The 13456-nt window shown below is 43.1% G+C and overlaps 1 pseudogene; it reads left to right on the forward strand.

The window, feature by feature from the left end:
- Positions 1-13456, forward strand: part of LOC141201544 (uncharacterized) — a 62017-nt pseudogene that overhangs the window by 18217 nt on the left and 30344 nt on the right.

Here is a 13456-nt window from a genome sequence, read left to right on the forward strand (position 1 = left end):
TACTAACACTGACCTACAAAGCCATCCATAACCTCTCTCCTCCGTACATCTCTGAACTAATCTCCCGATACATTCCCTTACGTAATCTACGGTCCTTTCAACGCCTCCTTCTCTTCTCCACACTTATTCGTTCCTCGCCAAATCGCCTCCAAGATTTCTCCCGAATATCCCCCATCCTATGGAATTCTGTGCCTCAACACGTCTGATTATCCTCCACACTTGGATCCTTCGGACAGAACCTGAAAACCCATCTCTTCAAACAAGCTTACAGCCTGCCATGACCTTGCTTGCTGCCACCTCAACAACACCGGAGCTATTGCAACCCCCCCAACCTACTGTCTTCTTCCCCGCTCCTGTAGAATGTAAGCCCACAAGGGCAGGGTCCTCTTCCCTCTGTACCCGTCTATCATTGTTAGTTTGTTTACTGTAAGTGATATCTGTATTTGGTATGTAACCCCTTCTTATGTACAGAACCATGGAATCAATGACGCTATATAAATAATAATAATATACAATGTATCTGTAGAATGTAAGCCCACAAGGGCAGGGTCCTCTTCCCTCTGTACCCGTCTATCATTGTTAGTTCTTTACTGTAAGTGATATCTGTATTTGGTATGTAACCCCTTCTCATGTACAGCACCATGGAATCAATGGTGCTATATAAATAAGTAATAATAATAACGCTCCTTCCCTCCCGAGTCTCGCCATGTGGCTAAGCAGTACTGTACAGCCACATATGGGGTATCGCCACGTTCAGCAGAAATTGTGTAACAAATTATGTGGTCATCTTTACCCATTTACCTTTGTGAATATGTAAAATCTGGGCCTAAAACAACATTATAGTGGTAAAAATTAATTTTTTCTGTCTTCTCCGTTCAATGGTATAACATTTTGTGCAACACATATGGCGTCAAAACGCTCACTACACCCCTAGATAATGTATTTGTGAAAATGATTAATTTGTGGCCAAAATAACGTTTTTTGGGGAATTTTTTTTCCCTTCCACCTTGCTTTAATTCCTGTGAAGCCCCTAAAGGGTTAACAAACTTCTTGAATGTGGTTTTGTGGACTGTGAGGGGTGCAGTTTTTAAAATGGTGTGACTTTTGGGTATTTTCTATCACAGGACCCTCAGTCACTTTAAATGTGATGTTTTCCCTAAAAAATATGGTTTTGTAAATTTTGTTGGAAAAAATGAGAAATTGCTGATAAACTTTTAACTCTTCTAACTTCCTAACAAGTTTCATCAATGATGCTGATGTAAAGTAGACATGTGGAAAATGTGATTTATTAACTATTTTGTGTGATATAACTCTCTGGTTTAAGGGCATAAAAATTCACAGGTTGAAAATTACAAAATACTCAAATTTTTTTTGCCAATTTTTTTTTATATTTTCATAATTAAAGGCAAATAATAACGACCAAAATTTACCACTAACATAAAGTACAATCTGTCACGAAAAAAACAGTCTCAGAATCAGTGGGATACGTTGAATTACCACATAAAGTGATGCTGGTCAGAATTGTAAAATGAGGCCGTGTCATTAACCCACATAACGAGCAAAGTATCTTGGTCCTTTAGGGGTTAATGTACCTTCAGCACTATTGCAGTCTTCTGAGGTTTCCTATTATGCTCTTATGCATGCTGTGGACATGATTACGGTGGCTGGAGCTCGACTGCTCCTGGATGTAGGGCCGCCTTTGTGACTAGTCAATCTCATTTTCATTTGGTACTGAAATATTAAAACTCCATTGAGTGGACACTTTTCTACACTGAGGGCATGATAGGATGCTTGCTACGAGAGTGAAATGGCACTGGTGCTACATTAAGGGGTTAATTCCTGATGACAGGTTCTCTTTATGACCTGTCTATTTGCTGTCTAATCTATGGCACCCCTGACTTGTGCCAATGTCACCAGATTATAAGTGTCATTTACTTTACCCGTCATTGTGTTAATGTTATGGCATGTAGTTGTCCTCCTTATTACCGGTACTTTGACTGACGAGGGTCTTCACTGTGAGCTCCAGAAAATACATTTAGAAATCTCTTTGGATATGATTTTTTTCTTTAACACAAATCTATGTTTCATCCTTATAGGAAATCTTTGTGAGAATAACGGTTCATCACTAAATTGTAAAAAAGAAGATATCAGGAAGCACTCTAATGGAGGAAACCTCATCACCCTTCCTGCACCTCCTGGACTTCACAGCACTTCACTTTCTTATAATCCTCCAAATCATGAGGAACCCTCTCCTGAGCAATCTCACATTATTACCACAATTCCTGGTGAGAAAGTGGATATAAGACTTCAGTGTGACAAGCAACTTACTAAAAGCTCAGCTCAGACACAAAGAAAACACAAAGGTAAAAAGCCATACTCCTGTCCAGAATGTGGGAAATGCTTTACATATAAATCACAATTTGTTATACATGAGAGAATTCACACAGGAGGAAAGCCATATTCATGTTCAGAATGTGGGAAGTCCTTCATCGATAAAGGGAGCCTTATTAGACATCATAAAATTCACACAGGAGAGAAGCCATATTCATGTTCAGAATGTGGGAAATGCTTTAGACATAAAGGGAATCTTATTAAACATCAGAAAATTCACACAGGAGAGAAGTCATATTCATGTTCAGAATGTGGGAAATGTTTTATAGACAATTCAGTGCTTGTTCAACATCAAAGAATTCACACAGGAGAAAAGCCTTTTTCATGTTTAGTATGTGGAAGGTGCTTTACAAATAAATCACATCTTGTTAGACATCAGAAAATCCACACAGGAGAGAAGCCATATTCATGTTCAGAATGTGGGAAATGCTTTTCAGATAAAGGGAGTTTTATTATACATCAGAAAATCCACACAGGAGAGAAGCCGTATTCATGTTCAGAATGTGGGAAATGCTTTACAGATAAAAAGAGTCTTATTAGACATCAAAAAATTCACACAGGAGAGAAGCCGTATTCATGTTCAGAATGTGGAAAATGCTTTACAGACAAAGGGAATCTTATTAGACATCAAAGAATTCACACAGGAGAGAAGACATATTCATGTTCAGAATGTGGGAAATGTTCTACAAATATATCAGATCTTGTTAAACATCAAAGAATTCACACAGGAGAGAAGCCATATTCGTGTTCAGAATGTGGGAAATGTTTTAGAAGTAAATCAGATCTTGTTAGACATCAAAGAATTCACACCGGGGAGAAACCGTTTTCTTGTTTACAATGTGGAAGAAGCTTTAGAGATGAATCAATACTTCTTGTACATCAGAGAATTCACACAGGAGAGAAGCCGTATTCATGTTGACTTTGAGAAATGCTTTACAAAAAAAAATCAAGTCTTTTGAGCCACGAGAGAAGTCACACAGGAGAGAAGCCGTATTCATGTTCAGAATGTGGGAAATCTTTTACACATAAATCATATCTTGTAAAACATGAGTAGTCAAACAGGAAAGAAACTGTAATTATGTTCTCTGTGTTTCATCAATTTTAATAAACATTGCTCAGCATAAATGAGTACACCCCTTTTGATAAATTTTATTTAATATCTCACTGAACACAAGAACAATTTCTAAAATTTTGCCAACACTGAATTTCATAGAAAATTTTGTAGAATCAAAACCTGAAAGTAAGGTTAATTAGTGATGAGTGAGCATGCTCGCCACTATTCGCTACTAGCCCGAGCATCTCAGTGCTCGAGATGCTTGGTACTCGGCGAGCATATTTTGAATGCTCAGGCTGGAGCCTGAGTCCTCTCCCTGCATGTTTGGTGTTAGCCAATTAACATGCAGAGATTGCCTGCCATCCACGGTAATGCCTCAGCCATGTTGGTTGTGGCATTACAGTGATTGGCTGGCCGCATAGCGTCATTGGGTCTATATAAGACCTGGTGCCGCCATGCTCGCCACAGTCACTCCGGAATCAGACAGTGTAGGGAGAGGTGCTGCTGAGCGAGGGAGAGAATTGGCGGTTGTTTTAGTGAGGTATTCCACAGCATTACAAATCTACACTAACAGTCCTTCTAAAGACTAATGCTACTGAATATTAATCCTGGTGATAGCAGGAGTTAGGCAGGCAGAGTTTGTGGAGAGCGTATACAACACAATAGGATCCTTTGCATGTTCTTTCTGCTGCTGTTACTCATATCCATAGTCCTAGATATCAGGGCTAATATTCTTATTGCTCTTAATCCTGATAATTTTGGTGAAAGCAATATAATACACCATTTTTACTGCTCCATTTGCTTGTTAGCAGCATACAGCCAGATTTGGTTGATTTGAATAGCATTGCTGTATTGTGGAAGAACAGAAACTTGTCCATCATCTCAGGTGGTCAGATATTACTGCCGTAATAATCCAGACATTTTTGGGAACGTGACAGATATTATACTCCATTTAAAGTCTGCCAGTTGTGTGTTCAAACCTATTCACACTTGGTCGCTGACCAATAGCATATCTATTAGGGCAGTGCTCCCCAACTCCAGGCCTCAAGGCCCACCAACAGGCCATGTTTTCAGGATTTCCTTAGTATTGCACAGGTGAGTGAACATGCATGATTATATATAAAAGACCCACCAATACAATTCAAGATTGACATCACATGATTAAACTACCAATACAAAAGACAATCAAGATAACGTCACATAATAAAGTCATCAATAGAAAAACCCCAATATAAAACTACACAAGTAAGTACAATAATATATATATATTTTTGTACTTTCTTATTTGTGTAGTTTTATATTGGGGTTTATCTATTGATGACTTTATTATGTGACGTTATCTTGATTGAAATCACACGATTAAACTACCAATACAAAAGACAATCTTGAATTGTATTGGAGGGCCTTTTATATGTAATCACGCATGTTAATTCCAGATATAGCTTTGACTAAGAACGCAGGCTTGCGTTTGAAACGCGTTTCTTTGCCTTTTTTCTCCATGGAATTTCCATTTTACCATTAAAATCTTTTTGCGCATGACAGAAGCTGGAACATTTTGTATTTTTCCTTCTAACGCAAGTGGTCCCTTGAGTTCCATGCTTCAGGACGCCAGGAAGTGTGGGTAAGCTGGTTTCTTTTTTCTCCTGTTTGACAGATATTATACTCCATTTAAAGCCTGCCAGTTGTGTGTTCAAACCTGTTCACACTTGGTCGCTGACCAATAGCATATCTATTAGGCCACTACCTAAAACTGTGGTCATTAGACATGATCCTATATTACTGCAGTAATAATACAGACATTTTTTGGAATGTGACAAATATTATACTCCATTTAAAGTTGGCAAGGCGTGTGGCAAGGGACGGGGAAGTGGATTTTGCCAGTCCAACTGCTAGGTCTTCCTGAGTCTTGCTCTTTTTTTAAAGACTGTCCAGTTAACCCAAAAAAGGCCATTTGCAACATCTGCAATGCCAGCATCAGCAGGGGCAGCAAAACTACCAGCCTGACTACCACCAGCATGCTGAGGCACATGACAGCAAAGCACCCGACTAGTTGGGCAGAGCGCCAGGGTCCAGCAACAGTGTCTGTGGGTGACACCACTACCTGTTCCGCTGTTGTGCGTGCATGACAATCCCCTGTCTATGGACCAGGCGAAGATGTCTCCCGCCCTGCACCTGTCGTTGCACACTTGCAACCACCACCATCAGCAACCACGTTCTTGTCCCAGTGCAGCGTTCAGTTGTCCCTACCCCAGCCCTTGGAACGCAAGCACAAATACGCAGCCAACCACCCTGAGGCCACAATGCTAAACTGCCACATTTCTCGACTGCTTGCACTGGAAATGTTGCCTTTTAGGCTCGTGGAGATGGAAGCTTTCCGCAACCTCATGGCTGTGGCCATCCCTCGGTACTTGGTCCCCACCCGCCACTATTTCTCCCAGTTTGTGGTCCCGGCCTTACACAAGCACGTGTCCCAGAATATTACCCGTGCCCTCACCAACGCAGTTACTGGGAAGGTCCACCTAACCACAGACACGTAGACAAGTGCTTGTGGCCAGGGACGGTACATCTCACTGACTGCACTCTAGGTTAATAATGTGGAAGCCAGGACCCAGTCGGACCCTGGGACGGAATGCGTCCTCCCGACGCTGAGGATTGCGAGCCCTGGGGCAATCAGGGTTGCCCACACATTCTACAGCTCCTCCACCTATTCCTTCTCTTCAGCCTGCATATCCGAAATGACCACATCAGTCGTAAGCTGGAAGCACTGCCACGGCCAAGCGGCAACATGCTCTGCTGAAGCTAATATGCTTAGGTGACAAACGGCACACTGCTGCAGAGTTGTTGAAAGCTGTAACAGAGCAGGCAGATCTGTGGGTCTCACCACTGAACCTACAGCCAGGCATGGTCATGTGTTACAATGGCCAGAACCTGATGGCGGATCTCAGGCTTGGCAATCTCACACACGTACCATGCCTGGCCCATGTGCTCAAATTAGTGGTTCAGCGGTTTCTCAAAACCTACCAAGATCTGCCAGAGCTCCTGCGTGTGCCCATTTTAGAAAGTCAGCTACAGCTTGCACTGCCCACGCATTGGAACTCAACGTTGCAGATGTTGGGAAAGATTTGTGAGCAACAGAGGGCAGTTGTTGAGTACCAGCTTCAACACGCCCGTCGGTATTCAGGTCAGCCTCCGCACATAAGAGCTGATGAGTGGGCATGGATGTCTGACATCTGTGGCGTCCTCCAAAACTGAGGACTCAACCAAGATGGTGAGCAGTGATGACTCCATAATTAGCGTCACCATCCCGCTTCTCTGCTTACTGAAACACTCGCTCACAATTAAAGAGGAGGCTTTGCAGGCAGAGCACAATGAGATGGAGCAAGGAACTATACAGGGTGATGCTACACAGCCCAGCCTTATCTCATCTCAACGTGGATTGGGTGATAATAAGGAGAAAGAAGAAGATCAGGAGCTGGGTTCCAGCGCTCAGACGGTACTACCCACACCACATTCGTACCGTCTATTCAACTTGGATGGCCCGAGAAGAGGGAGAGCGATGAGGAGGACATGGACAGTCGTCCTCTTGGTGAGGACAGGGAAGTCTTGACTGTTGGCAGTCTGGCACACATGGCTGACTTTATGTTCTGCTGCCTTTCCCGTGACCCTCTCGTTATATGCATTTTGAGCAACAGTAATCACTGGTTGGTCACACTTCTACACTGTGTTCCAAATTATTATGCAAATAATATTTTCTCAGATTTTCCCAAATTACCTATATGAATTGCAGTCATTGTAATTTTCCAGTCAAATAACTATTAGAGTACAATTGAAAGGTTTTTGTACAAACTGCCTATGATAACAGGATATTTTTAAAAAAATAAAAAACTCAAACTGCACTCAAAATGCATGTTCCAAATTATTATGCACAGCAGAGTTTTCAACCTTTTCATTTTAATAAAGAACAAAAAAATGGTCATTTTTGAAATTATAAGCATTAGCAGGTTATTACAAACTGAAATCAAACAGTTTTCACCTCCAAACTTTATTCTAGGTGATGTTACATTTGCACATAGGACCGCTTGTTCGAAAGGAGCTTCTGAACTCTCTCGTCCATTGAATTTGTCAGGTTCTGGATGGTTTCTGCTTTAATTGTTTTGCATGAGGACAGAATACCCTCCCAGAGCTGTTGCTTAGATGTGAACTGCCTCCCGCCATCATAGACACTCCTTTTGATGATGCTCCAGAGGTTCTCAATGGGGTTGAGGTCAGGGGAGCATGGGGGTCACACCATAAGTTTGTCCCCTTTTATGCCCATAGCAGCCAGAGATGCAGATGTGTTATGTGCAGCATGAGACGGGGCATTATCATGCATGAAATGATCTCGATGGTCCAGATGGATGGAGTGGAGGATGGCTGGTTGATGGACACCCCATGCAAACACGGCTACGGCGCTAACAAGGAGGAGGTGGAGTAATGTTTTGGGCTGGAATCATGGGGAGAGAGATTGTCGGCCCTTTTAGGATCCCTGAAGGGGTAAAGATGAACGCCATAATGTATGTTGAGTTGCTCAAACAGCACTTCCTTCCATGGTTCAAGAAGAAGAACCGTGTATTCTGCAGCAAGATCATTTTCATGCATGATAATGCCTGATGCTTATAATTTCACAAATGACCATTTTTTTGTTCTTTATTAAAATGAAAAGGTTGAAAACTCTGCTGTGCATAATAATTTGGAACATGCATTTTGAGTGCAGTTTGAGTTTTTTATTTTTTTACAAATATCCTGTTATCATAGGCAATTTGTACAAAAACCTTTCAATTGTACTCTAATAGTTATTGGACTGGAAAATTACAATGACTGCAATTCATATAGGGAATTTGGGAAAATCTGAGAAAATATTATTTGCATAATAATTTGGAACACAGTGTAGTATCTGAGGGAAGGAAGCATACAACATATAATATCCCATATTCACACATAATATAATGCACGACAGCCGCTACCAATAATGTCATTACATTATCCACGGAGTATAGTCCCAGTTATTATAATGGGGTTAGAATAATGAAGAAATATTTACCTGTACGAGAACAAGATGAAACATTGTCACGTGTCCTCAAAGAGAATCACATGAGATAGACCCCCGGAGACCCCACTACTGACTCTGTATTGGCTCCTAGCACGGATCCATCAATTCAGCTGCAGATCTCAGACACATGGCTGTGCTTAAAAGGATATTTCCAGTGCGGCCGGACTAGATGTATTAAAAGGTAACGAATCCACTTCCTTTTCCAGTAATAAAACGCACCATATTCAGCAGTTTATGAATTACACCGGGTGTGGTTCACTTAGGCTGTGTGCTCACGATGCGGTTTTTAAGTGTTTCCGCAGCGGCAAAAACGCTGCAGAAACGCTTAAAAAGACGCTTGGTAGAAGGCCCGCCATGTTCCCCAATGATAATCCGCATGTGCTGTGCACATTCTGTGGAAATTTCCGCTGCGGATTATCATTGTGGAAAAATACGCAGCACTAACAATTATTTTGCCGAAGTGCTGCGTTTTCGCCGCCATTGACTTGTATTAGAACGCGTGGAATCCGCTTCACTAGATAAGGACATGCGGAATACATGCGTTCAATGTGCGGATGGTACCCGGGTGTGGAGGACAGGAGACTCTCCTCCGGACCCGGGTACCATAGAACCTGTAAAAAAAGAATAAAATAAATGTTATATTTACCTTCTGACGGCCCCCGCTGCGCTCCTCCTCTCATGCCGGCAGATCGCGATGGACTGAAAGACCTGCTATGACGTCATAGTCATGTGACGGGTCATGCGACGCTGACGTCGGCAGGTCCTTCAGTGTACTGCGACTTGCCGGCAAGGGAGAATGGAGAGAAGCAAGACTGCGGGGGCCATCAGAGGGAAGTATAGATTTATTTTTTATTTTTAAACATTCTTTCGGTCACACTATATATGCCGGTTGCCGGTTGCATGGATTTATATAGTGTGACCAAGTTGTCAAGCACTTTCCAAGTGATGCTAAAATCGCTTGTCAACCCACATGCGGAAATGCAAGTGAAGAACGCTTCACCTCCGCATGTCCCTGGCAGGAAAACGCATGTACAATCCTCATGTACAATCCGCACGTACAATCCGCATGTACAATCCGCATGTACAATCCGCACGTACAATCCGCACGTACAATCCGCATGTACGATCCGCATGTACGATCCGCATGTACGATCCGCACGTACGATCCGCACGTACAATCCGCACGTACGATCCGCATGTACGATCCGCACGTACGATCCGCACGTACAATCCGCACGTACAATCCGCATGTACAATCCGCACGTACGATCCGCATGTACGATCCGCATGTACAATCCGCATGTACAATCCTCATGTACAATCCGCACGTACAATCCGCATGTACAATCCGCATGTACAATCCACATGTACAATCCACATGTACAATCCACATGTACAATCCTCATGTATAATCCGCATGTACAATCCACATGTACAATCCTCATGCGTTTTTGCTGCCAGGGAGATGCAGAAACGCTCAGGAAAACTCCGGAGCATTTCTGCATGGTGCGCACATAGCCTTAGTCGATTGTGTTCAGGGCCGCGATCAGTATGTCGGATGCAACCAGCACAACAGCTATTAACATCTCTCTGATCTCTGCAGTATCTCGTCATTTTGTTATTATACTGTACATAAGGGTGATTTATCAGGACTCAAATTTAGAGTTATTGATAAAGTCCATAAATCTAGCAGAGGTGGCAATTACAGAAGAATGGTACTAAACCGTGAATCCTATTGGATCTTCCAACTCGGCACCAGGGTGCTGCTAGGTCTGAACGTGAGGCAGGATTTAATCTAAAATATTGATCACTGCAGTCAGGTATTATTCCCCATACTATTAGTTATTGCATGCACATGACGATAAATACATCATTCCCCTTAGGTGGTGGAAACGCGTTGGTATTCACACTAGCTGGTCGTGTTGCTGCCGTTTAACTACTTTGTGAATAAACTTAATCTTCATTTACTGTTGGATCTCCACTGGAACTTCTATTTTTACATTTATGTAAACCAAACAGAAAAAAATACCCAGTAAAATGTAACTTTTAATAATTGCCATTAAAAGTGTACTAAATAGTCCAAATGGGACAAAAACATAACTACACCTATCAATATGGGGCCGTTACATCGACGATATCCTCGTCCTCTGGACTGGGGACCAAGCGTCCTTCATTAGGTTTATACAGCGTCTTAATATAAATAATCTTGGCCTAAAATTCACCTATGAGATTGGTGGCAATAAAATTGCCTTTTTGGATGTTATTATTTCAGTTGATGGATCTGGTTCCCTGAGGTCATCTATCTTTAGGAAGCCGACAGCGGCACATAGTCTACTAAGATGGGGGAGTTATCATCCTACCCCCTTAAAACAGGGAATCCCTAAAGGTCAATTTTTAAGACTGAGGAGAAATTGTTCCTCTGAGTCAGACGTTCTCCATAGAGCAAAGGACTTGAAGGAACGATTCATTGATCGAAACTATCTGATTAAGGTGGTTACTGAAGCATATAATCATGCTTTGAAACAGGATAGGTCTAAACTGCTGGTACCCCGAGCCAGGTCCGAACAGACTTCTCTGACTAGATTAATCGGGACGTATGATGATCAACATCCAAGGATTATGACAATTTTGAGAAAATACTGGGCCATTTTAAGGACTGACCCTGATATATCTAAGTGGATTACGGACTATCCATCAGTGACCTGTAGGAGAGGCAGATCAGTTATAGACCATCTTGTACATGGCCACTTTGTTCCACCTAAAAAAGAGGGCACCTGGCTGGATAGAAGGTCAGTGGGCACTTTTAGGTGTGGCCAATGTAGTTTCTGTAGATACGTCTCGCCTTCAGATACCTTTCAGAGTGCGGTAACCAGACGAACGTATAGGAACAAACATTCTGCCAATTGCAAAACTATGGGCGTTGTCTACATGTGCACATGCACCTGTCCAAAAGACTATGTGGGAAAGACTAAGAGACAATTTAAAGTTCGCGTTGGTGAACATCTGGGGGATATTAGAAATAAGAGACACACCCCGAGCGAAACATGTGAACATTGCTCATGGAGGAGATCTTAACTCTATTACGTTCCGCTCAATCGAAGTTGTTGGCCCCTCAGTTCGCCAGGGCGACTGGAATAGGAGGATTTTACAGCGGGAATCCAGATGGGTTTTCTGGCTTGAATCTTTGAACCCTGGAGGCATTAATGAACACCTGAATTTCTCTAGCTTTGTTTAGCCTCTTTTTCTGACTAGCCCTAACGGATGAAATCATTTTTGGCCCCTTGAATGGATTTCTATTTGTATTCGATCCCAGTAACTGTATCTTTTTTACTGGTTGATTGGGACTATTTATTCATACTCCATATGTTATGATTGACATTGGGTTAAAACTGCATTTTCTTACAACACGCTGCCTATTGACAGTGGATAGTCTACTACAGGGGTCCTCAAACTACAGCCCGCGGGCCACATGCGGCCCGCGGAGGACCTTTATCCGGCCCGCCGGGCTATGGGCGGAGGAGAGGAGAGCGGTGCCATTGCCCGCCCTTCCCCCCGCTTGCTCAGGGCCCCGGCAGGCGGATACTTACCTCTCCCCGTGCCTCCGCAGATCCGCTGTCTTCCTGGTCTGCGCTTCCTGTGATGTCTCAGGTAAGAGGGTGCGGTGACGTCTTTACACCGCGCCCTCCCGAGTGCCGTCACAAGCAGCGCAGAGCGGGACAACGCCGCCGCGACGCTGGAGTCCAGACCAGAGTAGAGCAGCGGCAGCAAGTGAGAAGTGAGGTGAGTATTGGATTTTTTTTTTTTTTAAATGTATGGAGGTATAGGTCATTATATGGGGGGGTGACATCCTGCAAGGGGTATAATATGGGGGGGTGACATCCTGCATGGGGCATGATATGGGGGGGTGACATCCTGCATGGGGCATGATATGGGGGGTGACATCCTGCAAGGGGTATAATATGGGGGGGTGACATCCTGCAAGGGGTATAATATGGGGGGGTGACATCCTGCATGGGGCATTATATGGGGGGGTGACATGCTGCATGGGGCATTATATGGGGGGGTGACATGCTGCATGGGGCATTATATGGGGGGGTGACATGCTGCATGGGGCATTATATGGGGGGGAACAGCCTGCATATGTCATTATAAGGGGGAAACAGCCTGCCTATTGGGAACATTTACCTGCCCATTGAGGACCTATGCTGCCTATTGGGGATATTTACCTGCCTATTGGGGACATTTACCTGCCTATTGGGGACCTATGCTGCCTATTGGGTACATTTACCTGCCTATTGGGGACCTATGCTGCCTATTGGGTACATTTACCTGCCTATTGGGGACCTATGCTGCCTATTGGGGATATTTACCTGCCTATTCGGGACATTTACCTGCCTATTGGGGACCTATGCTGCCTATTGGGGACATTTACCTGCCTATTCGGGACATTTACCTGCCTATTGGGGACATTTACCTGCCTATTGGGGACCTATGCTGCCTATTGGGTACATTTACCTGCCTATTGGGGACCTATGCTGCTTATTGTGGACATTTACCTGCCTATTGGGGACATTTACCTGCCTATTCAGGACATTTACCTGCCTATTGGGGACATTTACCTGCCTATTCAGGATATTTACCTGCCTATTCGGGACATTTACCTGCCTATTGAAATACCGGTTGATTTAATTTTACTTGTTCTTCATTTTAAATATTGTATTTGTTCCTGTATTGTTTTTTTTTACTACAAAATAAGATATGTGCAGGGTGCAGAGGAATTTGTTCATAGTTTTTTTTAAAAAACTATATTCCGGCCCTCCAATGGTCTGAGGGACCGTGAACTGGCCATCTGTTTAAAAAGTTTGAGGACCCCTGGTCTACTATATAGGTACTCATGTACATGTGCTTTATTGTGATGGACT

The sequence above is a fragment of the Phyllobates terribilis genome, unplaced genomic scaffold (assembly GCF_046119375.1).
Source record: "Phyllobates terribilis strain yellow unplaced genomic scaffold, ASM4611937v1 Scaffold_117__1_contigs__length_5270597, whole genome shotgun sequence".
Taxonomy (NCBI): domain Eukaryota; kingdom Metazoa; phylum Chordata; class Amphibia; order Anura; family Dendrobatidae; genus Phyllobates; species Phyllobates terribilis.